We start from the raw sequence: 25,853 nt of genomic DNA on the forward strand, positions 1-25,853 counted from the left end.
GAAGCCATTAATATTCCTAAAGAGGCAGATTAACAGAACTCAGTATTTCATTTTAATGCCTTTTCCTATATACATTGCAACTGGACCTCACAGGGGATGAGATTAGACCGTCCTGCTGTGCAGCCTCCTCAGGGCACCTTTAATGTCCCTGTTCCTCAGGCTGTAGATGAAGGGGTTCAGCATGGGGGTGACCACAGTGTACACCACTGAGGCCACTGCACCCTTCCTGGGAGAATGTGATGCAGCTGAACCAAGGTACACTCCAAAGCCTGTCCCTAAAAATAATCCAACAACTGCCAGGTGAGACCCACAGGTGGAGAAGGCTTTGTACTTCCCCCTTGAGGATGGGATCCTCAGAATGGAGGAAACAATTTTATAGTAAGAGAAAGGATCCCTGAGATGGGCAAAAGGCCATAAAATGCTCCCAGAATATACTGGACAATGTTATTAGAGAAGATGTCAGAACAGGAGAGATTCAGAAGTTGAGAAGGGTCACAGAAGAAACTGGAAATTTCCACACTATTGAAGTTGGTAATTTTTAAGATCATCAAATTGTGCATCTGGGAGTCCCAAAGGCTGAACAAAAATGAAACCAAAATTAAGAATCCACAGAGACGAGGGTTCATCAGGACCAAATAGTGCAGGGGATGACAGATGGCTACAAACCGGACATAGGCCATCGCAGTCAGATTCATGTAATCCATACAGACAAAAATGGTAAAAGTAGACATCTGTGTCAGGCAGCCCACATAGGAGATGGCTCTGCTGTGAGTCTGAATGTTCATGAGCATCTTTGGGACTGTGGTGGAGATTGAACAGATGTCAACCAAGGACAGGTTGGAGAGGAAGAAGTACATGGGGGGTGTGGAGGTGGGGGTCAGAGCTGACAGCCAGGATGATGAGCAGGTTCCCAAGCACTGTGACCAAGTACATGCACAGGAACAGTCCAAAGAGGATGGGCTGCAGGTCTGGATCCTCTGAGAGTCCCAGGAGATAGAACCCTGAAATGCGTGTTAAGTTTTGTGCTTCTGTGCTGCTTGGACACCTTTTGAAAAAGCAAAGAGTGTAAGAAAAAAAGAAATACATCAGCAGGCACCCCTCACTCTTTGTGCATTTGAATTCAGGTATTCACTAGGAAGCTGCTCACGCTGGAGATCCACATGCCCTCAATAGTTCAAAGGAGTGCAACACCCAGTCCTGTTCAATCTTTCACTGTTGCTCTCTCCATCATTCACCCCTCTTTAAACACCCTCTTTGGAGACATTGAACTGAGAAAACTTAGAAGCCCAGGAGCAGAGGAGAGAAGAAGTTTGTGATCACAATAAAATATAGCCTACTCTTTAAGATAGAATTCAGGAAAAGTAATAACTTTTCTACTAAGAAAAAGCAATAGTAATGAAAGCACAGTTATGAATCTTGAACAGCATGTTTTTTACCAATGCCCTTGGTCCATGCCCTTGACCTTGCCCATGCTTTTGGCCCATTCCCTTGCACTTGCTCCAAGCTTTGGCCCATGCCCTTGGCCCATGCCCTGGTCTCATGCCCCTGTAATTTGGGGGAAATAAACAAGTGCAGGAAAAAGTGGTTCAAAATTGTGCAGCTCCACCCTGGCTCATCACCTGTCCAGGACCTGATACAGCCCTTCTATAAACATTGGACACCCTGCCCAAAACAGGGCTCCCTCTCACCCTCAAGACAACCCACAACTTCAAGAGTGTGGAAATTTCCAGTTTCTTCTGTGAACCTTCTCAACGTCTGAATCTTTCCTGAATGTGTACCTGCCTTCATAAATAAACCTCTGTCCATGCCTCTGTCCAGGCATGAAATCCTTCTCCATCACATGTACCAAGAACCCCACTGGTCTGGAGTTGAGCTCCCCGTCTGTCCTGGGAACCCCTTGGACTCATCTCCAGAAACATCTCTTCTCCCATGACATTAGTATCTCTGCCTGATCTCACTCTCCTCCAAACCTGTCTCCCAAACAACCTACTTCATGAGATGGGGAGGTGTGATTTTCTGTCGATGTTTCTATGTCAATATTAATTTATGTTCCCATAAAGGTTTCCATTAAAAATTACCCAAAGAGCAACGAAATCTCATCTAAGTAGTGCACAACACAATACCTATTGCCCCAGAAATGCACCATTTACATTAACTGGAGGTGCTAATTCCATTTGTGAAGATCATTCCTCTACTTCAAAGTCTTCATCCTTCACAAAGCATTACCTGAAGAAAGTGCATCATTGATCCAGAAAGATTTTCAAAATGACAATCATTTAAAAAATGTTGTTCCTGTATCCATATCACACAAATAAGAAATTCTCTATACATATTGGAACATTTAATGTCCAAGTTACTACATCAGATCTACATATATTTACCAATTTCAGAAAATCATCATTATAGTTACACTCAGTAGTTGGGTTCATTTTTTTCCATATCATTATTGTATTATAGTTGTACATAATGGTGAGATTTATTGTTACATATTCATACATGCACACAATGTAAGGATTTAATTTGGCCAGTACCATTCCCTAGTATTTCTCCTTTCCCTCCCATTCCCCCTCCCCCAGCCCCTTTCCTCTGCCATACTGATCTCCCTTTGATTTTTTAAGAGCATTATAGTTATGCGTAGTAATTGTGTTTATCCCAATATAATCATATGCCCATGGAACTTGATTTATTCCATTTCAATCCCCATTCTCTCCCCTAATCACTCCCTTCCTGACTCCACCACTCTCCTCACCCTAATGTACGGAGCTTCCTTGGCTTATTTATTTGTTATGATTTATTGGTGCTTTCTACATATACATCACATGGAAGTCACTGTGGTATAGTCATATACCAGAAGTAAGAAGTCCATTAATCCAAATTAATTTTGATCAGTTTGGGGAAGAAAGATGAGGTGAATTCAATGTCGAAGAGATCTGTTTTTTATGCCTCCCTGTGCCAAGACAAAAATGGACCCCAGTGAGTAAGACAAAGGGATGAGGAAAGATGAGGTGAATTCAATGTCAAAGAGATCTGTTTTTTATGCCTCCCTGTGCCAAGACAAAAATGGACCCCAGTGAGTAAGACAAAGGGAGACATTCTGCCAAATACACAGTGAATACATATGGAGATTCAAAAATAAAATATCCCATCCAGAAATAGGAAAATATAAATTTGAGTTGGGGATAATTATTAGAGTGACATGAAGATTAGCATAATCATTACTAACAGCAGCAATATCTAGGTCTTGTTTTGCCTCCAACTTATTGAAATGTCCCATATTATTCCCTAAGACCAAGTATCTATTTAATCCTTAGTCACTGCAATTGTAGAAAAAAAATCAACTCAGATAACAAGGCTGAATCCAGACATTAGTGATTTGCTCTACTTCACAGAGACAAGAAGTGGGACTGACAGGCTCTGAAATCCATCCACTACATGTTTTTACTCTCTCCCACCCCATATAAAGATTCCTGCCTAGGTCCTGAGGTCTTAACTACAGCTAAATATCAGGTGTACATTTGAATTCTTTCCAGTTTTATGAATAAGAATAAAATCAAGACCCAATATTAGATTTGCTTTGAGATAGAGAGGGCTGTTTTCAAGTATGGAGGAGCATATGGTGAGATCCAAGGAGGTTCTGGAGGGGGCCAAGGAATGTGACTCCGGCTGAATGATCATGAGCCTCCCCTACTGTGACTTCTCCTATGACCTGTGGCTGTTCTTCCATAGTGTATTCAGCAAGCTCCCCCACTGCTCTGCCCCGTGATTCCCCAGGAATCCCATGAGGAAGAGCATCATGGGCAAGGCTCTCTTTGTGCAGGACAGGGACGAGGAATGACTAGTGGGCTTGCTGATGGTACAGCCTGCCAGGATTCTCCCATGATGCCCTGTGTCCATGGTCAGACATCCCAATGCAAACAGGCTGATGTCTCCTACCAAACAAGAACAAGTTGCATACATATAAAGTTCTCTTTTACTGTAAGATGATAATAAATGAGGTGTGCATTATCAGAGTAGGACACACAAGAAGTGAGACAGATAACACAAAATCTGTTCCTCAGCCTCTGAGCCTCTAAAGCCCTGAGTGTCATTTCATGATGCTCTGGCTTCTGTCATCCCCTCATCATCCTTATCAAGACCACCACAGGTCTTTCCTAGAGCTTAGGAAACATAGTTTAAGGACCAATTTTGCTGTCATAGTTGATATTTTTATAGAAAATAAAAACAGCATGGGTGGAGAGCACATTTTAAATAAGATATATGACAGCCCAGAAAAATATTCAAAAAATCACAAATACCATACATGAAAATTGACCTCCTGAAATCCCCCCATCTGGGAACTCCAACTTTGATGTTTTTTTCTTCTGATACAGAAGCAATACTTGCAATTCCAAGGCTCCCAGTGCACTTACAGGGTTATGCTGCTTCTCTGCTGAGTAATGATAAGGACTGCACATGTCAAGACCCACCCATACCTGGTGCCCAACAAAGGCTCAGACTCTGTGCCCAGCATTTCCAGGAATATGATGTCAGCTGGGAGCTTCCTGATGCAGAACCACAGCAGGGAGACAGAGTCATGCAGCTCACTGGACAAGAACTATCAGAGAAAGGGCTGCAGGCACAAGCTGATTGTGGACTAACATATGACTTTGGAAGCTCTATGCACAGAGCTCATAATTAGAATAATTGGTCCATGCAATACCCATCTCTAAGGACTTCCCAACATTAATGCAGAAAGATGAAGTAGAAAAATTTAAGATCCATTTAAGATTTGGATCCTAGCTGTAATTAGGAAGAAACTTGCATAATCGATTACTTCTTTCATTTTATGTTTTTTAAATACTTCTAATTTTTTTAAAAAATTGTTCTAACTGGTTATACATGAAATCAGAATGCATTTCAATCAATTCATTGTACACAAACATAACACAACTTCTCATTTCTCTAGCTGTACATGATGCAGAATTACACAACTCATGCAATCATACATGTACATAGGGTAATAATGTCCATCTCATTCCTCCATTCTTCCACCCTCCTCCCATTACTGCACTATGCCCAGTCCAAAGTTCCTCCATTTTCCCCTACTCACCACCCACTATGGATTAGCTTCTGCATATCAGAGAAAGCATTTGGCCTTTGGTTTTTTGAGATTGGCTTATTTCATTCGCGAAATATTCTCCAGCTCTCCATTAGGCTGAGTAATATTTCACTGTGTATATGCCACATTTTCTTTATCTACTCATCTGTTGAAGGGCATCTAGGTTGGTTCCATAGTTTAGCTATTGTGAATTGAGCTGCTATAAACATTGATGTGGCTGTTTCTCTGTAGTATGCTGATTTCAGGTCCTTTGGGTATAGACCAAGGAGTGGGACACCTGGGTCAAATGGTGGTTCCATACCAAAAACTTAACAACAAAACACAAATAACCCAATCAATAAATGGACTAAGGAACTGAACAGACACTTCACAGAAGATATACAATTGACCAACAAATATATGAAAAAAATATTCAACATTTCCAGCAATTAGAGAAATGCAAATCAAAAGTACTCTAAGATTTCATCTCACTCCAGTCAGAATGGCAATTATTAAGAGCCATGTGCCTCAAATCCACACAGCATTTCAAATATTGCATCAGTTATTCAATCTGAATACCTAGCCCAAGTTACATGAACTTTCTCATTTCTGTTCTCTAAAATAAAATTATGTGATACTTATGCCGTGGAAAGACTTTACACGTGAATTCAAACAATCTACAAATATAGAATGTGTTGGGGTGGGGAAAGGCTCACTCATACATTGCTGATGGGACTGCAAATTGGTGCCACCACTCTGGAAAGCAGTATGCAGATTTCTTAGAAAACTTGGAATGGAACCACTTCTCTGTTTTTTTTATAAGTTCCATTTTTATTTGGTTAAAATATAAATAATAAAAATTACTATTGAACCATAATAAGTATACACTTGAGTGACATTTATTTGGTCATTAAGTTTTTTTTTTACTTAAACATTCAGTTTTATGAAAAAATAGTGGTCTACTGCCCAGAAGGATTGTCAAAGGACTCTGCAGCATTGGAAAGATGTGAAACTCTGAAGTGTGTCTCAGACCAAGCTCTAAGGGTCCTTCACTTCCCTCTGTTCCTGCTTTGCATTTCCTAGGTTCATGGACATCTCTGCCATTGATGTTGAGTAATTGAATGTTGCAGATGCTGTTGAGAGAAAGTTTGGGGCTTCTGTGTACATGCCACAGACACAAACAAGATCTGCTCAATATCGACTCCTGCTCTTAGGGACATTTTTTAGTAGATTGAAGGTACAGAAAGTAGAGCACCACTGTGTAGAAACCCCACTTGAGCATGGCCAGGACCTGTGAATGTAGCAAAGGTCTATTCAATGTTTACCAACATAGTTTTAATTTTTATCTCTCTGTGCCTAACATTTTAGAGGCTCTGGGAAATCAGAAATGAGAAAGAGAAGGTTTTTCACCCCACATACAGCATATACATATGAAAGGGGAATAAGAGGCTGTACCATTACAGAAATATGAAAACAGTAATAGGTCACAGGATAATTGATTTGAATAATAAAGATTGGCATCTACATATTTATAATAACTAATTTTCTTTTGCCCATATGTTACAACTTCATTACATATCAATGACACAGGAAGAAATAATTTTTGTTTAATCTGGGTTCAAAGATGTTGTATAATCTAGAAATCATCTTGGAGGACATTACTGAGTATCATAGACACTAGCACCTGCACTTTGTTCAAGTAAGGATGAGTCCAGCCAACAGCAGCCAAAATTAAATTGTGAGTCTCTGGGTCTGATGCACTCACCTTTTTCAATTTTTTTCAACAATTAGAACGTTTTCAGCAGAATAAAGAGGTCTTAGTTAGAGAAACGTCTCTGGTACATTCTTAACCCTTTAAAGTCCCTGAGTAGTAATGAAATTCAGATCTACTTTGCTCCTATTTGACCAAGAGGGTGGATGTGGCAGCTTCAGGTGTGTCCTGGAGTTCGGGACACAGGGAGATGTTCTGGATTACTTGTGCCCACTTGACCTTAGATTTTGTCTCATCTCAGACTTTCTTGAAGAAATGATGCAACTGATGCCCTTCACTGCTTTGTCCTGGAATCTACCAGAAATCCCAAAGGAAGTGAACAAGAAAATTGGTTCCATTCTGGAGTGACAGGAAACTAAAACACATGATTGTTTTGTGGAGGGGAAAACCTGTCAGCAATTGCTTGCCCTAATGCCATGTGCCTCAAATCCATAAAGCATTTCCAACATGGCTTCCATAGTTCAATCTAAATACCTAGCCCAAGTTCCATGAACATCTGTGCTCATTTCTCTTCTCTAAATAAAATTGTGTGATACTTATGCCGTAGAAAGACTTTGCACGTGAATTCAAACAATCTAAATATTGTACATAGCTTAGCATCTGGCATTCAGAATCCCCAACAAGAAAATTATCCTCATCTTCATTCTCATCCTCATCATCTCCTTCACAGATGATCTGGAGTGTTGAGGACACAGTTTAAAGGGATGCCTTTTCTCCACTTGTGGATGACAGTGTGTGGCAAGGAGAGTCAGGTGGCAGTTAAAGAGGACTTTCCATGAGCCTCTGTTGTGCTCACCACAACAAAGCATATGAACTCACAGTATCATCCCTGACAATCAGCCCCTCGTTCTCCCATCTGGGTAGACAAAGTGCGTGCTCCTCCTAATGGTGAAGAAATAATTCTATGCAATGTCCTTCTTCCACCCTTCCCTTCCACAGCAGCTCCTGATTCACCCTGGGGCTCTGTTGATTTAGGATTTAGGAGGGCAGGTCCAAAGCCCCCACCTCCCTGGTGCCCAGTGGCCCTGACTTCAGCCTTGGGGTATCAACACACGCTCAGATAGGTGCTTCCTAATACAGACATCCACAGAACAGGAAGAGATGCATAATGTTGCCCACTGTACTTGGGTCCTCAAGCTGAAGGGCTGGAGGCACAGGCTGGTTGTTGACCACTGTGTGACTTTGGTGGCTCAGTGCATAAGGCTCCTAGTTTACCAAGTAGCTAAAGCATATCAGCAACTCTTAAGAGCTTCCTAATATTAATGATGGAGAAGAGGAGCAGAAAATGAACATCTATCAGTGTTTATCAGTTTATCTCTATTAAGGAAGAGGCTCTTCTCTTCTCTACTATAAATTTTTCATTTCTTTAAAAAACTTTTTAGCTTTATTTTAATATTATTGCAGTCAATCGAAGTTAAAAATTTTTCTTTTAACCATTCTCAAGTATTATGATAAGCATCATTGATCACATATTTTTTTTGAAATATTCATCATCACCGTCTCAAAAATCTTTCATTATTTCAAAGTGATCCTTTGTTCCAAATATGGAGAACTCCCAAACATTCCTTCCCAGCACTGACTGCAGGCATTTCACTTACATCATGTGTGGTATTAAACCCATCAATGTTCCTGGAGAGGCAGATTAAACCAACTTGATAGACAGTTATAATGAATTTTCCAACACACATTGCAACTGGACACCACAGGGGATGAGATTTAGGCCATCCTGCTGGGCAGCCTCCTCAGGGCACCTTTACTGTCCCTGTTCCTCAGGCTGTAGATGAAGGGGTTCAGCATGGGGGTGACCACAGTGTACATCACTGAGGCCACTGCACCCTTCCTGGGAGAATGTGATGCACCTGACCCAAGGTACACTCCAAAGCCTGTCCCTATAAATAAGTCAACAACTGCCAAGTGAGAGCCACAGGTCGAGAAGGCTCTGTACTTCCCCCCTGAGGATGGGATCCTCAGAATGAGGAAATAATTTTATAGTAAGAGAAAAAATATCCCTGAGATGGGGAAAAGGCCATACAAGGCTACCAGAAAATATTTGACAATGTTATTGGAGAAGGTGTCAGAAGAGGAGAGATTCAGAAGTTCAGAAGGGTCACAAAAGAAACTGGAAATTTCCACACTCTTGAAGTTGGTAATTTTTAAGATCATCAAATTGTGCAACAGTGATTCTAAAAGGCTTAATAGAAAGGAAACCAAAATTAAGAAGCCACAGAGATGAGGGTTCATCATGACCAAGTAGCGCAGAGGGTGACAGGTGGCTTCAAACCGATCATAGGCCATCACACTCAGAAGAATATAATCCATACACGCAAAAATGGTGGAAATAGACATCTATGTCAGGCAGCCCACGTAGGCTATGGCTCTGCTGTGAGTTAGGATGTTCACCAGCTACTGGGGAACCGTGGTGGAGATGAAACCAATGTCAGCCAAGGACAGGTTGGAGAGGAAGAAGTACATGGGGGTGTGGAGGTGGGAGTCAGAGCTGACAGTCAGGATGATGAGCAGGTTCCCAAGCACTGTGACCAGGTACATGCACAGGAACAGTCCAAAGAGGATGGGCTGCAGATCTGGATCCTCTGAGGGTTCCATTAGATAGAATTCTGATATATGAGTTAAATTTAGTGCCTTTGTGTTGCTTGGACACCTTTTGAAAAGCAAAGAGTTTAAGAAAAAAAAGAAACCCATCAGCAGGCACCCCTCACTCTGCGTGCATTTGCATTCAGGTATTCACTATAAAGCTGCTCACACTGGAGATCCACACGCCCTCAACATAGGTCTCTGTCCTGAGACACCCAGACTTGCACACTCTTTCACTGTTGCTATCTACATCATTCACCCCTCTCTCCACACCCTATTTCAGACATTTAACTGATCATTGTTAACAGTCCTGAAGCAGAAAGAAGAATTTCATGATTGCAGTAAATTATAGCCTACCATTTAAGGGGAAATTCAGGAAAAATAATGTTTTTTATTAAGAAAAAATAATGTTCATGAAAGTTTATTAAGAACCAGCTCAACTTACTTTGTTTTGTTCTAAGAAGTTGAGGGTAATGAGTCTCAGTCAGAAAGCATGGTCATGAGCCATTTATCTTCAAAGTGGCTCATCATTTTTTTATTTTCTCATTGCCCTCCTCTGAAGATTAAAGCTTGATCTTTAAAGGTATGTAATATAAAGCAAATTTCCTTGTCTTTGGCACATTTCAAATTTCAATGAATATTATTGAGCTAAATGCACAAAATCAATAGAAACCCTGATCACAAATGTGGCTGAAAGAGATGATATTAAAAACATAAATGATAAAAAACAATTTGAATAACTTGATTTTATACTGGATTATTTGTATGAACCCAAACAATTTCAGCAGAATAGCTGCATATTGCAGAGCTCTTCGCTGTTTTCCTTTCCTTTAATCGGTCCTCCAGCTGACCCATTAAAACTGCTCCATGGTTTTGTGATCTCATTCCATCCAGTTTGAAGTTTAAGATTTCATCACCAAAAAACTGCCCAAAGCTCAGATTTTATTTCTAACCACATTATTTCCACTTTGTGGACTCTCTGGTCAGGCATTCCTGATATGCAGATTGTAATTCTCTCACTTAAGCTATGTGAGTGTAATTTGGGTTCATTCTTTGTCTCCTCTTGCTGTGATTGAATTTGTCTAAATTTGGGGTAATAATTACCTACCTTGGTTTTAAAAATCTTTCCAATTACCTAATTAGTGGTTTTGTTTCAGTTAATGTTATATTCATCTTTGGATATTTTCTATTATCCTCTTACTGTAAAATCAGACCAACACCAGTTTAATCAGGATATCTGCATGTGAAATCCTAAGTGGTTTTTTTTTCTTACACCACAGTTGGAATTCACTGTCTGACAACATCCTGGCTCTTAGGAAAAGCTCCATGAATATTACCTTTTCATATTTCAATAATACCCACTACCTATGTTAAAATATAGGTATTTGACAATACGTGTCTCAGGACTTACACTGTATAGAGAGATTTGAATAATTACCTGTGAAATTTGTGTTCCTAGTGAGCTAGGGATTTAGGATAAAGAGAAGGGAAATATGAATCTTAAAGGACACATCCACAAGCCTTTGAGATTTAGAAAGCAAAGTTATAAATCTTGAACCACATGCCCTTGGACCATGCCCTGGGCTCATGCCCCTTTAATATGGGGAAATAAACAAGTGCAGTGAAAAGTGGTATAAAATTGTGCAGCTCCACCCTGGCTCCACCTCCTGCCCAGGACCTGATACAGCCCTTCTGTAAACACTCAACACCCAGCCCAAAACAGCTCTTCCTGTCAGCCTCAAGACAGCCCACATTCTCCCTTGCATGTGTTCCTGCCTTCATAAATAAACTTCTGTTCATGCTTCTGTCCAGCTCCTGCTGAAATTCTTCTCCATCACATATGCCAAGAACCCACTGGTCTGGAGCTGAGCTCTCGCTCTGCCCTGGGAACCCCTTGGACCCATCTCCAGAAGTATCTCTTCCCCCGTGACATTACTATCTCTGCTGATTCCACTCTCCTGCAAACCTGTCTCCCAAACACGCCTACTTCATGAAAGGGGGATGTGTGATTTTCTGTTGATGTTTTTATGTCAATATTAATTTATGTTCCCATAAAGGTTTCCATTAAAAATTACCTAAAGGGTACCTAAATCTAAAAGTAGTGTACAACAGAATACCTATTGCCTCAGAAATGTACCATTTACATTAAATTGAGGTGCTAATTCCATCTGGGAAGATCATTCCTCTACTTCAAAGTCTTTATCCTACAGAAAGCATTACCTGAAGAAAGTACATCGTTTAACCAGTAAGGTATGACAATCACTTCAAAATTGTTGTTCATCTCTCCATAAAACACAAATAAGATTTTCTATATAATATATCAGCAGGGGATAGGGGTGTGATCTCTGAAAAAAATGCATGTCCAAATTCACTCTTAAAAGCTACATTAACTTACCAATTTAAAAATAATTATCATTATAGTTATACTTAATAGTTGGATTTGTTTTTTTTCCATATTATTATGAGTGTATTACAGTTGTACATAATGGGGAGATTTATTGTTACATATTCATACATGCACACAATAAAGTGGTATAATTTGGCCAGTATCATCCCCTAGTATTTCTCCTTACCCTCCAATCCTTCCTCCCACAGTCCCTGTCCTCTGCCATACTGATCTCCATTTGGTTTTTAAAGAGCATTATAGTTATAATAACAGTTGTGTTTATCGTGATATAATCATAAGCTCATGAAGGGGAACCAGATATGTAGAATCAAAAGGGTCTTGGCATGCATACTGGGCTACTTACCAGATGGCCAAATGTGTCACAAGTTTACTGTGTTACATTTTCTCTTTCTCCAATAGGCCAAAATAGCAATCTTCAGGGTTCAGAGACAGAACATGGGAGTTCCCCATAGGAAAAGTTGCCTTAGCAGCTGCTGGGACAGCCCCTCAGTCATCCACTTTACTCACAGGTACAGCTCCTCTGCTTCTTCATAAGACAAAGCCACAAGGTCCTAATTCTCCATCAGTCATTTCTTAATAAGCTCACCAGCCACCTTGCATCTTTAGGGTGGAAGGGGGTTACTTGGAGTGTCAGAGCTGCCCAAGAAGACTAGGGTGGGGGCAGCTGTGGGATCCCAGGTGGGTTACCAATTTGTTACCAAAAGCTTCATCTCGTCCCCAATACCAATTCAATATTAAAAACAGGGTTTTCAGAAAAAAAATAAGGATTATTGTTTTGCTAGTAAAGGAGAATCACGGAGGAATCTTGTCCTAGAGACTGTGCTTCTCACCTATGTCTTCATCTTAATATGTGTCACCAAACACTGCTGACCATGACATATTCTCTGCATAATGACTCCTGAAAAAATCTTATCTGGTTTATAGGATATTTCCATGTTGCTCAGGTAGAAGAGAAAGTGCTTGCATTTGAGTCATAAGAGCAACACTTGATAAAACAGCCCTGCCAGTGTGTGCCCAGTGTGTGAGAATCACTCCACTTCTCCAGGCTCTGACTGCTTAAGGAGAGAGGGAGAGCAACACCCAGCTCCAAAACATGTGCAGCACCAAAGCAAATTTGGAACTCGATAACTGATTGGTCAATGTGACTTTAAATTAAAAGATGTATGATTAGGGAAATGCCAACAGTATTGAGGAAAGAAGTTGTCAACAGAGACGCCACAGTGGGAAACTCTGACATGTGCCTCAGTAGAAGGCTCGGGTTTCAGGGGATCCCTTCAGATCCTACCACATTTTGCTATTTTTTACTTTAGAAAATCTATGTCATGAGTGCTGAAATTTGACTAAGTTAGAAGGAATTAAATAAAAATAAAGCGTTCCTATGTCCACGACAAGGACACAGAGTGATAGTGATTAACTTGCCATGATTTTCATGGTGCAGTGCTTCAAAGAATGAAAGTACAGACTGAAAGCAAGAAGTCCATGAATCCAAATTAATTTGGGCCATTTTGGTGAAGAAGGATCAGGTGAATTCAATGTGGAACAGATCTGTTTTAGATGCCTCCTTTGCAAAGACAAGCATGGGCCCCAGAAAGTAACAAATTGAAAGAGGGACATCTTTCCATATACACAGCACAGACGTGTGGAGCATCAAAATTAAAATATCCAATCCAGAAATAGAAACATTGTAACTTTGAGTAGGGGATGAATTCTTTGAGTTGCATGAAGATTAAACTAATCACTAACAGTAACAATAATATCTAGATCTTATTTTGCTCCGAAATTTTTCAAAAATCCCACATTATTTCTTTAAGAGCATGATGTACCTGTTTCATCCTTAGTCAATGCAGTTGTATCAAATAAAAATCCTCAGATAACAACGCTGAATCCAGACACTAGTGACTTGCTCTACTTCACAGACACAATAAGTGGGGTTGAAAAGCTCTAAGACCCCTTTGCTATGTGTTTTTGTTTTCTTCCATCCAACATAAAGTTCTCTATCTATGTCCTAAGGTTTTAAATATAAGGTATACATTTAAGTTCTTTCCAGTGATGTAAGAATAAAACAAAGATGTAATATTAGGTTTGCTTTGAGATTAGAGGGCTGTTTTTGAGCATAAAGGGTCGTATAGTGAGCTCCAACGAGGTCCTGGAGGGGGCCCAATAGTGTGATCTGTGCTGAATGATCATCAGCCTCCCCTACTGTGACCTCTCCTGTCACCTGTGGTTGTTCTTCCACAGTGCATACAGCAGGCACTCGCCCTGCTCTGCCCTTGATCACCAGGAATCCAACAAGGAACTGCACTATGGGCAAGGCTCTCTTTCTGCAGTGACAGGGAAGAGGAATAGCTCTTGGCTTATCGATGGGACAGGCTGCCAGGATTCTCCTGTGATGCCCTGTGTCCACATTCAGACAGCCCAGGTCAACCAGGCTGCAGTCTTTCCAACCTAACAAACAAGAGCAAGTTGCATAATTATAAAGTTCCTTTTTTACTGTAAGTTAATGATAAATGGGGCATGCGTTTTTTCAAACTGGAACAATGCACAAGAAATTAAACAAATAATAGGGAACACATTGCTCACCCCCTGAGCCTGGGAAGCCCTGAGCCTCATTCCATTGTGCTCTGGTTTCTGACATCATCCTCCTCATCCTTATCACCACCAGAGTCTTTTCATAGTGCTTAGGAAATCTTTTTTTTTTTTCCTTTTCATTCTTTCTGCTTGTTTTTTTTCCTTTTTTGGTACAAGAACTTGAACTTAGGGGTGCCTAGCCACAGGACCATATCCTTAGCTCTTTTCATTTTTTGAGACAGGAGCTCCCTAAGTTGATTAGGGCCTTGCTAAGTTGCTGAGGCTGGCCTTGAACTTGTGAAACTCCACCTCAGACTCCCGACCCACATACACACACCACTGCACCAGGCTAGTGAACACTTCTGAGGACACATTTTGTATCCTGTGGGATACAGAACCAGTGTGAATGGAGAACACATTTTAAATAAGATATCTAATAACCTAGCAAAAATAAAAACATAAACTTTTCAAACAAGATGCATGAAAATTAACATACTGAAGACTCCCATCTGAATACTCAAACTGGGATGTTTGTCCTTCTGATAGAAGAACAATACTTTCCATCTTTCTTACAGGGTCCCAAGGCTCCATCTGCACCAACTGGGTTATACTGCTTCTCTGCTGGCTCATGACAAAGAAGTGCACATGCCAAGACCCACCCATACCTGGTGCCCAACAAAGGCTCAGACTCTGTGGCCAGCATTCCCATGAACATGCTGTCACAGGTGGAAGCTTCCTGATGCAGAACCACAGCAGGACAAACAGCCACGCAGATCACTGGAAAAGAACCATGCACTGAAGGGATGCAGGCACAGGCTGATTGGGCCCTAACATATGACTTTGGAAGCTCAATGCACAGAGCTCATTATTGAACTAATTGGTCCATGCAATGCCATCTTTAAGGACTTTTCAACATTAATTCAGGAAGATGAAGAAAAGAAAATGAAGGTCCACTTAAGATTTGGACCCTAGCTATAATTGGGAGGGACTTTGTATACTCAATTTACTGCTCTCACTTTTGTCTTTTAAAGATAATCAGCTTTTAATGTCTATTCTTAGTATAAATATGCAGTATAAATGTAAATAACAAAGCATTGCTTTGAAACTAATAAGCATATGCTTTAGTTACATTTATTTGATCATTAATTTTTTTTTTAAATGAAACATTCAGTCATTAAAAAAATAATGGTTCTCCTGCTCAGGACAATTGTCAAGGACTCTGCATAATTAGAATGATCAGAAACTCTAAAGTGGGTCTCAGAACAAGCTCTAAGGATCTCTTCTCACTCCTCTCTGTTCCTACATTACTTTTCCTAGGCTCATGGACATGTCTGCCATTGTTCTTGTGTAACTTAAGTTTGTAGATGCTGTTAAGGAGAAGTATAGGGCTCCTGTTTCAGTGACCAGACACAAACAAGACCCGTTTAGTCAGTGAAAACCAGAAAAGGGAGGATCTACACTAAAGGGACATTCAACCAAAGGAGAAATTATGTCAAAATAAAACCAGAAATAAATCAAAATGACAGGGAATTACAAAACATATCATAATAATAACCTAAACTCATCAATCAAAAGACATAAATTGGCAGATTGGATTAAAAAGCAAGACCCAACAATATGTTCATGGGCAAAGACATTTGCAGGCTGAAGGTGAAAGGATTGGGGAAAAAGTTATCACTCCTATGGATTGCATATACAAGCAGGGGTTTCCATTTTCATCTCAGATAAAGTAGATTACAAACCAAAGTTATCAGAAGAAACAAAGAAGGACATTTCATACTTTTTAAGGGAAGTATATATAAGCAGGACATAACAATTATAAATAGTTATGCCCCAAACAATGGAACATCTATGTACGTCAAACAACCCCTTCTCAATTTCAAGAGTCAAATAGACTACAGCACATCAATACTGGGTGAATTTAACACACCTCTCTCACTACTGGAAAGATCTTCCAAACAAAAACTAAATAAGGAAACTATGGAACTAAATAATACAATCAATAATTCAGACTTAACACACATATATAGAATATTTAATCCATCAACAAATGTACATGCTTTCTTCTCAGAATCACATGACTCTTTCTCTAAAATAGACCATATCTTATGCCATAAAGCAACTCTTAGTAAATACAAAAATAAAGAGAGAGAGAGAGAGAGAGAGAGAGAGAGAGAGAGAGAGAGATAATATACTACATTTCTATCAGACCACAATGGAATGAAATTAGAAATCAATGATAAAATAAAAAATACAAGCTACTGTAACAAATGGAGACTAAATTATACACTATTGCATGATGAATGGATAGTAGAAGAAATCAAGGATTAAGTAAAATTCTTACAAGTAAATGAGAACACTGACACAATACATCACAATCTCTGGGAGTTCATGAAGGCAGTAGTGAGAGGAATGTTTATTGTAGGGAGTGCATTCATTAAAAGCACAAAATATCAACAAATAAATGACTAAAACTACATCTCAAAGCCCTAGGGAAAAAAAGAAGAAGAAGAAATTAACACCAATAACATTAGAAGATAGAAAATAATTAAAATAAGAGCTGAAATCCATGAAATCAAAACAATTAAAAAATTGACAAAAAAGTTGGTTCTTTTAAAAAATAAATAAAATAGACCAACCCCTGGACATGCTAACAAAAAGAAAGAGAGAGAAAACTCAAATTACTAAAATTCAAGATGAATAAGAAAATATCAAAACCGACATGTCTGAAATACATAAGATAATTAGAAACTATTTTGAAAATTTATATTCCAAGATAACAGAAAATATGGAAGACATTAAAACATTTCTAGACATATGACCTACCCAAACTGAATGAGGATGTCATACATGATTTAAAGAGATCAAGTTCAAGTAATGAAATAGAAAATGCCATCAAGAGCCTACCAACCAAGAAAAGCCAAGGACCAGATGGATTCCTTTTTTTTTAAATCGTGTAACAGTCACATTTGTAACATAGTTTTATTGCCTTTATTAATTGTATTGTTAACCTATTATAAATGAAATTATTTATCATAGAACAGTAATTTCAAGTTTTCAATTTTTTTGAATATTTATTTTTTGTTTGGGGTGGAGTCAATATCTTTTTTATTATTTTTATTTTTATTTTATTTTTATTGATTTCTTAAAAATAAATGAGAGCGAATGCATTACAATTCTTATTACACATATATAGCACAATTTTTCATATCTCTGGTTGTATATAAATTATGTCAGGGGATTCCACCTCTTGGGTCCCCTTCTTCCTCCGGGAGAAGTCTTTTCTGCTGTCCTTTAATAAACTTCTAATTTCTACTCTGAAAAAAAAAAAAAAAAAAAAAATTATGTCAGCACCAATTCATGTCTTCCATACATGTACTTTGGATAATGATGTTCATCACATTCCACCATCCTTGCTAATCCCCTGCCCTCAACCTTGCCCTCCCACCTTTCTGCCCTATCTAGAATTCTAGATAAGACCATATCACCTATGCACATCCTCTGTGCTCCATTAATGTCCCTGTTCCTAAGGCTGTATATGAAGGGGTTCAGCATGGAAGTGACCACAGTGTACATCACTGGTGCCACTGGACCCTTTTTGGGAGAATGTGATACAGCTGAACCAATGTATTCGTCAATGCCTGTTCCATAAAATAAACAAACGCAGCCAGGTGAGAACATGGGTGGAGAAGACTTAGTACTTAACTCCTAAGGATGGGATCCTCAGAATGGAGGACATAATATTATAATAAAAGAAAAGGATCTTGGAGATGGGGGAAAGGCTATATGTGGTAACAAAAAAATACTTGAATATGTTATCAGAGAAGGTGTCATACCAGGAAAGATTCAAAAGTTGAGAAGGATGACAGAAGAAACTAGAAATTTCCACATCTATGAAGCTGGTAATTTGCAAGATCATCAAATTGTGCAGCTGGGAGTCCAAAAGACTCAGCAAAAAAAAAAAAAAAACATCAAATTTGTTATGCCACAGAGGTGAGAGTTTATTATAACTTTATAATTCAGAGAGTGACAGATGGCCACAAACTGGTCACAGGCCATCAGAGTCAGAAGCATATAATTCATACATTCAAAAATGGCAAAAAGTGACTTCTGCGTCAAGCAGCCCAAATACGAGACAACTTCCTTGTGAGTTTGAATGTTCACCAGCATCTTTGGGACCGTGATGGAGATGAAACCAAAGTCAGTGAGGGACAGGTTGGAGAGGAAGATGTACATGGGGGTGTGGAGGTGGGAGTCGGAGCTGACGAGAAGAATGATGAGCAGGTTCCCAAGCACTGTGACCAGGTACATGGACAGGAAGAGTCCAAAAATGATGGGTTGTAGGTATAGGTCAACTGAGAGACCTATGGGGTGGAATTCTGGGATGCATGTTAGATATTATACTTCTTTATGTCTCAGATATCTTTTCAGAAAGCAATGAGAGTGAGAAAAAAAGAATACATCAGCAGGCCTCCCTGATTCTGTGTGCATTTGAGTTCAAGTATGCACGACAAAGCTGCTCACACTAGAGATCCACATACCCTCAACATAGTTCTCAGTAGTGCAACATCAAGTCTTGCACATTCTTTCACTATAGCTCTATCCATCATTCACCCCTCTAACTGAGCAAAGTTAGAAGCCCAGGAGCAGAAGAGAGTAGTAGTTCAAGAAGATAATAAAATATAGCCTATGGTTTAAAGGAAAACAGAATAAGTAATGACCTTTCTATTAAGAAAAAGCAATCTTCATAAAAGTTAATTAAGAACCAGGGCAATTTACCTCATTTTGTCTATGTACCAAAAAAAACTTCTTTGACTTATTCTATTTAAGATGCCATTGAGGCTCCATTCTCTGACAAATAAATTGAGGGTGATGGGCCACAATCAGAAAGCAGGTTATGAGTCAGTTATCTTGAAAGGCTTTCATCATTTGTTGATTTTCCTCACTCCCCTCCTCTGTGAGTTTAAGCTTGCTATTCAAAAATTCTGTAATATGAAACAAGTATCCTTGTCTTTGACACAATCCAAATGTCAGTAAATGTGATTGAATTAAATGCACATCATCAATAGTAACATTGACTACTAATGTGGCAAAAGCCGAAGATATTAAAACTACAAATGATAGGAAATACTTTTGAATAGTTTAATATTATACAGGCTTTTTTCCTATTCATACAATATCTTGAAAATATCTGGCATATAAAACAACACTTTGTGTTTTTTCTCCCTCTGACCTGTTAAAACTGCTTCAGGGTTTGGTGATCTCAGCTCATCAAGTTCAAAATACAAGATTTTTGCACCATGGGAGGCCCTAAAGCTCTCTCTTATTTCCAACCATCTTATTTCCACTTTATGGACATCTGGTCATTCCTTATATATGGATTGCAGTTCTCTGTCTTAAGCCACCTGATGACAATGCTGGTTTGCTATATGCCAGTTCTCACTGGGATTGTAGAAAACAATTCATAAAAGGACAGTACAGGAAATAAGGTAAACACTTCTGGGAAATTTTCAAATTTTAAATATAGGAAAATAATTATCTATCTTGGTTCTCATAAGAAATTATGTTTTACCTTTCCAATTGCATATCTAGTGGTTGTGTCTCATTTATTACATATCCACTTGTGGATATTTTAGTATATCCATGTAATGTGACATCAGATCAACACCAATTTAATCAACATATCTGCATGTGAAGTTCAGGGGTCCTTTCTTACAATAGAGTTGGAAACCAATGTCTAACAACATCTTGGCACATAGAACAGGCTCCCTGAATATTACCTATTCTTATTGTCAATAATACCCTCTACCTATATTAAAGTATAAGAATTTGGTAATACTTGTCTCAGGACGAAACTTAGATGAAATTGTACAATTATCTAGGAAACTTGAGTCTTAGTATTTTTTACTGATTCCATTCTCCAGCAAACCTGTCTCCCAAACATACTTATTATGAATTAGGAAGGTGTAATTTTCTGTCAATATTTTCTATGTTAGTATTCATTTACACATCCATCTAGTTTTTCATTAAAATCCATCTAAAGAAACTGTAGTCTGCAACACAATACCCATTGCCCCCCAAATGTACGAGTATAAATTAACATGAAATCTTCATTCCATCTGTGAGGTACATTTGTAGAATTCAAAGTCTCTATTGGATGCAAAGTGTCACCTGAAGAATGAACATTGCTTAACTGGACAGTTTATTAGTATGGCAACCATTTCAAAACGCTTCTGCCTCTCTCAATGTCACTCAAATAAGAAGGTCTGTGTAAGATATTGACACAGTATAGGTGTTTGATTTTCAATAGAAAAAAAAGCATGTCCAAATATACTATTAATGACTGCATTTATGTCACTATTAAAAATAACTCTCATCTTGTTTACCTTAGTCTTAATATGTATCATGAAAACATTGAAACACTGATGCACCCAGGCATATTCTCTACATGATAACACCTGAAAAATTTTGTCTTGTATAAAGGATAATATTTCCACTTGGCTTCAGTACAGGAGATTGTGCCCTGGGCTGAGTCAGAAAGGTCACAGCTCAGTCCCACACACTGACCCTCCAATGTGTGCACAGTGTGTGAATCTCCCCATGTCCCTCGCTCACTGCTTAATAAAAATAGAGAAAATCACACCCATCTCCAAACACGGGGCACCAAAGACAGACAGGAAGGTAATAAATTTGGTCATTGTGATTTTAATTTTAAGAATTGCATGATTAGGTAAATATCAATGTTAGGGAGGAAAGCTATCTTCAGGTGATACTGGAACCTTGAAGGGTGTGAAATTCTGATCAGTGCCTCAGTTGAAGGCTCAAGCTGTAGGTGTACCTTATGTTCCTGCTTCATTTCCTTTTTAAACTCATGAATATCTGTGTCATAATCCCACACAAGACGACTATGTAAATGATATTACAAAATAATAAGGAGGGCCTGTAACTGTGATAGGGACATAGAAAGACACTTTAAAGTTGTCACTGTTTCCACAGGGCATGGGTTAAAGAATGAATACACAGACAGAAATCAATAACCACATTAATCCAAATTGATTTTGAACAATTAAGGTAAGGAAAATAGTGGAGGGGCAGGTTTCAATGCTCCACAGACTTGCTCTAGCTGCCTCCCTGTGCCAAGCAAAGCAGGGGCTCAGGAGTCAGAATGGAAGGAAGGAGATGTTCTCCCCCAGTACAGCACACATGCATCTCCAGGGTCTATTTAATCCTTACTCACTGAAGGGGTGTCAACTAGAAATCAACTCAGATGACAACAGTGACCTGCCCAATTTCACAGAGACAGTAAGTGGGACTGGCAGACTCTGAGACCCATCCCTACATGTTTTCATTCTTCTCCACCCAACAGGAAGTTTTCAGCATAGGTCCAGAGGTCTTAACCGCTGGCAAACCTCAGGTACATTTGTTAAACTTTTCCAGTTTCATGAATAGGAATGAAATAAAATCCTGACCATAGGTTTGCTTTGAGTGTGAAAGAACTTTTTACAAACATGGAGGAGCATGTGGTGAGCTCCAAGAAGATCCTGGAGGAGGCCCAAGAGCCTGATCTGTGCTGACTGTGACCTCTCCTGTGACCTATGGCTGTTCTTACATGGTGCATGCAGTATGCGCCTACACTGCTCTGCCCTGAGATACCAAGGAATCCCAAGAGGAAGAGCACCATAGGCAAGACTCTCTTTCTGCAGTGACAGGGAAGATAAATGGCATTTGGCTTCCTGATGGGACAAGCTGCCAGGGTTCTCCTGTGATTTCCTGTGTCCATGGTCAGACATCCTAGTGCAAACAGGCTGCACCCTTTCCCACCTAACAATGGAGTACAAGTTACAGAAGTAAAACACATTTTTTTTCCTTTTTCTATATAATAATAATAGTGTTGACACATATAACAAAATGAGATGGTGCACATGAAATAAGAACACACTGCTCAGCACCTGAGCCTGGGAAACCCAGCACATCGGTTCATGATCTAGTCTCCTGTCATCCCCTTCATCATCCTTATCATCACTGCATAGTCCTTTCCTAGAGCTTAGGAAACACTTCTAAAGGACTCATTTTGTACTGTTGTGGGTGAGATTTCTGTGTGAATTAGAACCAGTGTGGGTGGAGAGCACAGTTTGAATAAGATTTCTCATCTCCCCTCTGAAACAAAAGTTTGAACACCACAACCCCAAGTTGAAGCTGCATGTGGTGTCCTCCCTTCTGGATACTCAGTGGTGAGTGTCCTCATGTAAGATAACACTACTTCCCCAGTTTTTCCCACATCCTAGGCCCTCTGTACTTACTGGGTCACACTACCACCCTGCAGGGTCATGACCAAGAAGTGCTGATCCTGAGACCCTACAAAGTGTGGAGCCCAGGGAAGGAGCAACTGGGTCCAGAGGAACATATCATGTGCTCAGGAGCTTCCTGATGCAGACACCCCAGGAGGAGGCACAGCCATGCAGCTCACTGGACAAGAACCATCAATGGAAGGGCAGCAGGCACATGCTGATTATGATCTGTGATATGACCTTGGAAGATCAATATTGAGCTCATAATTAGACTAATTGGTCCATGAAATCCCCATCTCCTAGGAGTTCCATCACTAATGGGAATACAAAGAAAATGTATGTCCACATGAGTTTTGGACCCTAACACTAATGAGGAGCTAAGCTGTATGTTCAATTTACTTCTTTCACTTCTACATTTTTAAAGATACATGTTTAACATCCATTCTTATTAGGATAAAAATATAAATAACAAAAATTTGCTCTGGGAATCTGAATAATTCCACCTACCCTTAAGTGGCATTTACTTGGTCATTATGGTTTTTATGTTTTTTTATTAAACATTCAGTCTTCAATTACAGAGTGGGTCTAATGATCAACAAAACTGCCAAAGGACATTGTAGTCTTAGAATGATGTGAAACTCTCAAGAGTATCTCAAACCAAGTTCTAAGTGTCTCCTGTCACTTCCCTTTGTTCTTACTTTGGTTTTCCTAGGCTCATGGACACCTCTGTCATTGTTGAAGGTTGTAGATGTTCATAAAGTGAGATATGGGCCCTGTGTAAGGGTAACACAAACAGGAGCTGCTCAATCTTGTCTCTAACACTGGGGGACACACCTGAGTAGAATGAAGGTACAGACAGGAGAGAACCTGTGTGTTGAAACACCACTGAGCAAAGCCAATCTGTTTGTAGAGCAATGACGTATTAAATATTTAACACATATTTTAATATATATGATTAAAATATATAATATAATTATAATATATAGTGGAATATATATATATATATATATATATATATATATATATATATATATATATATATATATCTCCTCTGTGCCTAAAATGGTGTAGGTTCTTGGGTATCAGAAAAGAAAGACAGTTGGTCATTCCACTCCAGATATACAGCATGTACTTATATAAGGGGAGTATAAAAATATAACATTATAGAAATATCAAAATATAATTTCATTTAAAAAAACATTTCACTTGAATAGTAGGAAGTTTAGCCTTTCCGTATGAATAATAACTATCTAACATTTGTCCATATTTTGCACCTTCATCAAATATCAGTCAGATAGGTGATACACATTTTCAGTTTAATGTGGATTCAATGGCATTATATAAGCTATAAACCACCTTGGATGACATTGCTGAGTATCATAGACACTAACAACCTGTCAGGTATTCAAGAAAGAACCAGCTGAGACAGCAGAAGCCAAAATTAAATTTTAAGTCTCTGTATCTGATGCACTAATCACTTCACTGTTTTCCGAAAATCAGAGCGTTTTCAGCAGAATCCAGAGGTCCTAGCTGCAGGCACGTATTGAATACAGTCTTAATCCTGTCCAAGTCTGTGAGTAGTAATGAAATCCCGACCTGCTCTTGGTCTCCTCTTTAAATTGAGTGAGCTGATTATCAGCATGCAGGAGGATGTGGCAGATGCAAGGGTGTCCCAGAGAGGGGGACACAGGGAGGTCTGTGTTGCATTATCTGTGCCCACTTGACCTTAGATCTTTGTTTTATATCAGCCATTCTTCCATAGCTGGTGCAACTGATGCCACTGGCTGCTCTGACCTGGGATCCAACAGAATTCCCACAGGGAAGTGCACAGAAAAACAGGGTCCTCTCCTGCACTGACAAGAATGTAAATCACAGGTTGATTGTGGAGGGGACAACCTGCCATCACTGTCCTGCCAAGATGCCATGTGCCTCAAACTCACAGTGCATTTCAAACATAGCCTCAGTTAGTTGATCTAAACAGCTAGCACAATTTACTAAAAACTCTGATCCTCTCTATTCTGTGAAATATAATATCATGGCACTTATACCTTGGTGAAGATTTTCAGACAAATTTAAACAATCTACAAATAGCTCACACTTCAGTGCCTGGCACTCAGGGATCTCTCATTGAAGGATCATATGATTGTATGCTATCCTCATCCAGGTCCACCTCCTCCTCCTCACCCTCATAGACATCTCTCAGTGCTGAGGATAGTGTGAAGAGCACATTCCCTCCATGTGGATGACAGTGTGCAGTAAGAAGGATCAGTGTGGGAGGAAAGGAAAACTGTAGTGACATTGCCGCCATGCTCACCACCACTGTGGATGTCACACACGTGCCTTGACTCTCAGTCCCCATGACTGACACTTTGCAGTGCTCTCCCCTCTGGGCAGCCACACTGCATGTTGGTCCTTCCTCCATCCTCACCTCCCTCAGCAGTTACCTATTTACACTGGCTCAGGTGGTCGTGACTAAGGAGAGTGGATTCCACATGGCTGGTACCCAGGGGCCTCCCACCTCATCTTTAGGGCTGACATCTGTGCACGCTCAGGTAGGGACTTCCTAAGACACAACCATTGTGAGAAGAAACACAGTGTGGGGTACACTGACTGGAGCCATCAAGCTGGAAGGCTAGAGGCACAGGCTGCCCATTGACTATAGTGTGACCTTGGAGGCTTAAAGCATAGTACTCCTGGCTGGCCAATAGGTTAGCATATCACAAACTAAGGACTTCCTAACAGCAATGGTGGAAGAATAAGGGTAGAAAATGAACATCAACTGATGTTTTTCACTAATTCTTTGCGAAAAAAGTCCATTTTCACTCTTGAATTCTTTAATTATTATTTTTTTCACAAAAGAGAGAGAATTTTAATATTTATTTTTTTAGTTTTCTGTGGACACAACATCTTTGTTTGTATTTGTTGCTAAAGATCAAACCCAGGCCGCATGCATGCCAGGCGAGCGCACTACTGCTTCAGCCACATCCCCAGCCCCATCTTTAATTATTTTTTTAAAAATAGTAGCTTCCCAAGAACATTTTCATTATGTATTTTTACATTATAAATACTTGCCATTATTGTCATCATCAATAGCATAGTTTAATGGCATTAAATATAGACTTTGTTGTGATACAATAACCATCATCCAGA

At 39.5% G+C, this 25,853-nt stretch overlaps 1 pseudogene; it reads right to left on the minus strand.

Moving 5' to 3' along the window:
* Positions 1–102: 102 nt before the first annotated feature.
* LOC124100535 (olfactory receptor 7E178-like) lies at positions 103–25,011 on the minus strand (annotated as a pseudogene).
* Between the last annotated feature and the right edge of the window lie 842 nt (positions 25,012–25,853).

This window comes from Marmota monax, unplaced genomic scaffold, assembly GCF_021218885.2.
Source record: "Marmota monax isolate L192 unplaced genomic scaffold, Marmota_monax_Labrador192_F-V1.1 WCK01_AAM20220418_F8-fsc00804, whole genome shotgun sequence".
Taxonomy (NCBI): domain Eukaryota; kingdom Metazoa; phylum Chordata; class Mammalia; order Rodentia; family Sciuridae; genus Marmota; species Marmota monax.